The 5700-nt window shown below is 43.6% G+C and overlaps 1 non-coding gene and 1 pseudogene across 1 annotated transcript; both read right to left on the bottom strand.

Moving 5' to 3' along the window:
• Positions 1–2050: 2050 nt before the first annotated feature.
• LOC124704945 lies at positions 2051–2143 on the bottom strand. The gene has a single exon (XR_007003805.1). It is a non-coding gene; the product is annotated as a small nucleolar RNA snR60/Z15/Z230/Z193/J17 (small nucleolar RNA).
• A 1533-nt stretch (positions 2144–3676) lies between these two features.
• LOC124704855 lies at positions 3677–3792 on the bottom strand (annotated as a pseudogene).
• Between the last annotated feature and the right edge of the window lie 1908 nt (positions 3793–5700).

Raw genomic sequence — 5700 nt, 5'->3', positions numbered from 1 at the left:
GTCAAGAAGAAAGAGGTACCGAGACGAATGAATTCCAGGCCACATCTAACAATCAGACTTATCAGCCAACCTGACATTTGTTTGTACTGTTGTCTCACGCAGCTGCTTGATCAGCGATTCATTGTGAATCATTACTTAGAAGTTTCTCTATATTTATATGCAAATATGCAGTAGACATGGTTCAAAAAAAGGGGCCACAGTTGAACACCATCAAGAAGATGAATGGAGACATCGTCAAAAAGATGGTTGCATTGCATTCTGGAATTATAACTCAAGAGATAAGTGTCCTCTCTTCTGATGTATGCTTGCTTCGTTTAAAAAAAAGCGATGCACACATGCTCCATCTTATAGTGTAGCCACCTCACTGTTGTGTTATCAAACATTTTCTTCTATTACTACTATGATACATTATGTGCATAATGACCGAAGCTTATAAGGCATGTTGTTCTGTATTCTTTCATATTTTGCAATCTATCAATATATTGTAACCTATTGTTGTAACCTATCATATGTAATGATTATCAGATGTGAATTATTGAGTCGTTGATTCTTTCAAGCATTTAAGAAGCTGATAAAGAAAGTAATGGGATTGAAGAGACGAGTCAACTGGAATGGCATAACATCAACTGACAGTTTTTTTTGGTTCGCTTGGTTTTCTGCAGTCCCATCAAAGTATCATGGCCAAATAGATTTCATGAAGCTGACACAATATGTGCCTTTTTAGCTACTGACGATTTAACATAAGACAGCAAGAAAAACACACCTGAACTTATCTTTCCTTTGATTACAATTCGTATTTCTGATAAATTTCGTTTATTAGTTTTTGTTTTCCTCATATAAGTTTTTGTTTATTTGAATCTAATATGTACTATGGAGCGAGTCACATAGTTTGTGAAGTAATCAGTTTGGTGTGTCAGGGAATCTCAATGGGTTTTTTAAGGATACTATATAGTATGATATACTTATATAATTTTATCGAGTAGTATATTTCAAGCATGTATGAGCCATGATATATTTCTTAATACTTGGAATGTAATTGGAAAAAAGGTAAATAATTTTGCTTGATTAATAATCATGATGAGATTAAATTATTCTAATATCCCAAAAGCAGTTTGCAAGATAATGGTGTAGAACATTGATAGGATGAAGAAAGCAGTGTGGTGGTGTGGAGAGAGATGTGCAGCACAAGAAGGGAGAGAATCAAGTGGGTGCTTGGTGCTGCCTGAAGTGGTAAGAAAGAAGTGGGCATTCATTGTAAGATAAAATGAAGCTGAAGTGTAGGCTTGGCAGCCTAAATTAAAGGTCTAGCTGTTTAGTACATATGTGTTATTAATGTTGCTTTTTAATTGATAGATTTATGCACGTAACGGGATTTATGTGGCTACTTGATTGAAAAATATAATAATACTTTCGCTTTATCGCTGGATGCTCAGTTTCTTTATAAACACATGTGCCTACAATGAGAATATTGTTGAACCATAGTGTGGACAATGATAATTCCATTGAAGTTCTTTGATAGAAGGAAATATACATCCCTTATGTATGTGTATTTAAAAATAAAATTTGCGTCCCGTGGCAACGCACGGGCATTTGTACTAGTTCACATTAAACGTAACTACACGTCCAGTCATAGGGGACGACGACGATGACGGTGTCCTTTACCTACGTGCGCATGTCCGCGGTTTATCCCGACCTAAGGCTGGCACTAGTAGGAAATAGCTTATGGACGTAAAAAGTTAGTAAGGGTACAACTTAAAAATATCACGCCACGGGCATTTAGTCAAAATACGGGTGGCATACCAGATTTCTGTACACCACCAGTATTGCACTGCAGGCTGTGTGCGGCTTAACTATTACGCCGCAAATATGGTTGACAGTCCAAAATCCACGTCTTTCTATAGCACCTAGCGAGGCAATCTGTACCGACGGCGGACGTGCTCCATCGTGGCACATCAGAGCGCCTCTGCGATTAGCGTATGTGCATTAGCACTAAATCAACAAATCAAAGGATACACAAAAATTGTTTATTTCTCCAGAGAAGATTTGTGGTGATGACCGTTAGACAGAAGCGAAAGACTATTTTGTTCAACTAATCACGAATTGATCATCCGAACTATGCACTAGTGATCAACATTCGACCTATACAAACCGATTGCTTCCGAGAAAAAATGAAACAGCTTAGGTAGTGAATTTGTAGTAATTTCAAATCAGTTAAGGATGTAAGTACCTTTTCAAAAGCTACCTTACTCAGGGTTCTTGCAGATTCATCAGAGCAAACCGGTAGTTGTGCTCGTTATTGGAAGATAAATAGCATGCCAAAAAGATGGCGGTCTGCTCTAAAAACACGAACAACTAGTGAATTGCTTTTCAATCTCGGAAATGCACGTGTCTTCTAAGAGCATGTCTAACATACCCCTATTTTTCTGCTCGTAAAACGCGAGTAGAGAGCCCTGTATCAAAAAAATTGTCAAGAACGAACCATTCCGTCTAACAAACCCCGTATTTCACCCCGTATTTTTGAAAATTGCAAACCCCGAAGAATTCATCGATAGTTCATCACGTTCATAGTAGATCATACATACGGATATACAAAATTACGCGGTCCTACTGGATCGCGACTTCTACAATGGCACCTAGTCGTCGAGGATGACGATTCTCGTAGTGTCGGCGGCCTCCCGCGCCTTCATCTCCTCCACGGCGGCGATGGCCTGCGCCGCCTCCTCCGCCTCCGCCCGAGCCTTGTCGGCGGCCTCCTTCATGGACATGGCCACCGCCTCCAAGTAGAGGGGGTCCTCCCCCTCCTCCGCCTCCTCTTCCTCGTCGTCGGCTCGCGGCGCTCTGCCGCTGGAGCTCTCCTCCTATGCCGCCTTCCATGCACGCTGCTGCTCCCACTCACTCCGCCATTTGTCGAAATCGCCGCCGCTCATCGGCTTGAGCGGCGGGTCGACCTTGTGGTAGCGGCCGCCCGCCGCGAAGTCGCGGAGCTTCGGCGGCACATAGTCGGCGCCGACGTACTTGCACGCCACACGCCGACTCCCGGCGGCGGAGAGCTTGCAGTGGCGGCGCCACGCCTCCTCCTCCATCGTGTCCGGCGAGCGGGATCGCTTCGATCCGGAGGCGGGCGAGGCGCTACTCCTCCATCGTGCGCTCATGGCCGGCGGCGGTGCAAATGCTGCGACGTGCGGCTGCGAATTGCTCATCGGAGTGTGTGCGGGGAGGCGGCGGCGCACGTCGGGGCTAGGGTTGCGAGTGAGGGGTTGGACCCCCACTCGCACCTACACCTTGTATTTGTAGGGGGGCGGCAGGGTGGGTCTGACGGGCCCCGTATTCCGCCGATACGGGCCGGCCCGAATACGGAGCCTGCTAGACGGCCCAAAATGTCCTCACCCCCTAACCCGCCGGAATTATACGGGATGCGCGTGTTTTGAGGGGCCTGCTAGACATGCTCTAGGAACACATGATCAGATTAGGATGTATAATTAAGGAAGGAGGCCAAGAGCTGCCTTATTCAGATAATGTCCTTGTGATTCATCACAGCAAACATGTAAGGAAGGGGAACTTACTGAACCAATGAATTAACTGAAGTATTGGTCTATATTTGAAGCAGAGCACCATTGTGGATCACTGACTGAAGGTTAAACTTTTAAGTGGAAATTAAAGCACAGACATGTGATCATGTTTGCTCAGAATAAATGATCAAATTAGGATGCATAATCACAGAAGAACGCCTTTTTCAAGAGCGGCCTTACGCAGATACCGTCCTTGTAATTCATCCCAGACTCACAGTAAACGAGCAAGAACAAAACTCATATCATCTGTTCAGTAGAAATAAACCAAATAACCAGTAAACACTTAACGAACTGTTAGCAATCAAGCAGAAAGTAAGGGAATTTTCTCATATATTAGTTTAAGATCAGGTATAATCATGCCAAGGGTAAACCCATTGCTCAGCTACAGTTCTTCGCAACCATCACGGCAAGCCTAAAAGGCTAAAACTACCGGCTCAGAGGCAATATCGACTAAACTGAACAGCAATGTCAGGCACAACAAAGACAATATCTATTCCGTACGAACCGAATTGACTTGAACAATAAAGTAACATACCAGCAACTCGTCTCATGGGAATGATTCCCGCTAAGCAAAGCACACTACATCGCCCGAGACCTCTCATCCCTAATCTGCGTCCACTGCGGGTGAATCCGCCGTATCGAGCTGGCGTAACCCATTCTAACCGGATCAACGAGGTCACGAGCGCACAATACGGTACCAACCAAGGGGAAATCAGATCTGAGGAGATTCCAGCTGTGGAGCGGGCATCAGCAGAGGGGGTGATAGGCAGTGGTGGCTGGCGGGGCTAGGGATTTGGTTTGGCCATGGATCAAGATGCGGCGTTGGGCGAGGCAATATATCACGGCAAGGAATATCCAAGTCCTCATCCTCCTCGTACTTTATATAGCAGGGCGTTTGTACTTTGTAGGAGAAAATTAATAGTGGGAAGTAAGAGTTCGTGGGGTAGGGGAATTGAAATAAATTACTAGCTGTATGGTTGGTGGTTAAGGTCTTTTTTTTTTTTTTTTTTTTTTTTTGAGAATTTCTCTGCATTCATATCACGGAAAGATACAAATTTGTTGACCCTTACAAGCACAGAGAAACACAAACACAAAGGACCAAGAACACCTAGAACATCCTAAGACCACCATAACCCATGAAGATCTCCGGAGCCCTGTGTCATCATCCCATAAACTTGAGAGAAGACCCCTGCAGCAGAAAGAACTACAACCAAGCGCAAGCAGGTCATCATCTTCGACCACGGGTGGTTAAGGGAGTTGATTAAGGAAGAGGATGGGGAGCAAGGGAATCCTAATTCTCATAGTTAGTTTGGGGAAAGGAAACTGTAGTAGGGAGGAAATCTTCTTAAGCATGTACAATTATGATATCTTAGCAGTGTCAGGTAGGATAAATACTGAAATAGAGGAAAGAGAAAGATGAAATAATGGGCGCTTTATTACTCAAAACAAGCATTATACTTAGCTCATGCATAGCTAAGATGCACGCAGCCGTTTAGATCCAATCATTACAAGCTAAAATGGAATAAAACTTTATCAAGTCTGTAAAAAGGAGAAACACATGGCAAATACTATGGAAAAAACATAGTCCGTTGCAGCACATATTGGAATTTAGCGCTATCTTTTTATGAAAATTCTATTGATCTATTAATAATCATCTATAGTAGTGTAAATAGCGTAAAATATAATAAAAATAACATATATGTATTTGGATCACCTAGCGATGACTATACATACTAGAACGAGCCGAAGACGCACCGCAGTCCCCGCCCCTCCATCACCAGAGCCAAGCAGTAGGCAGCCGAAAAGTTGCCATGCTAAGAACCAAAAGACCGGCACAACAACCATCGTTAATAATAACGAGCACAAATCAGAAAAGATGATCTGAAACCACACCACCAAACACGAAAATCGATCGAAACCCAGGAGATCTGATAGGCACAAGACTCCAAGTGCCCTTTGTTGACACCAAACGGACCATCAGAGCGAGTATAGGGCTAGGATCTTATTTTAAATTTAAGATGTAGCCACTGTCTCGGTATCTAAAAAAAATACACTGAAAAATAAGCTAAACAAGAACGAAAAACCTCTCGCCGGCAAGGAACCACGGTCGCCATGTCTCTAAGGCCGCAAG

Source organism: Lolium rigidum, chromosome 3 (genome assembly GCF_022539505.1).
Source record: "Lolium rigidum isolate FL_2022 chromosome 3, APGP_CSIRO_Lrig_0.1, whole genome shotgun sequence".
Lineage (NCBI taxonomy): Eukaryota > Viridiplantae > Streptophyta > Magnoliopsida > Poales > Poaceae > Lolium > Lolium rigidum.
Note: the sequence above shows the minus strand (reverse complement) of the source record. Positions and strands in the feature narration are given on the sequence as shown.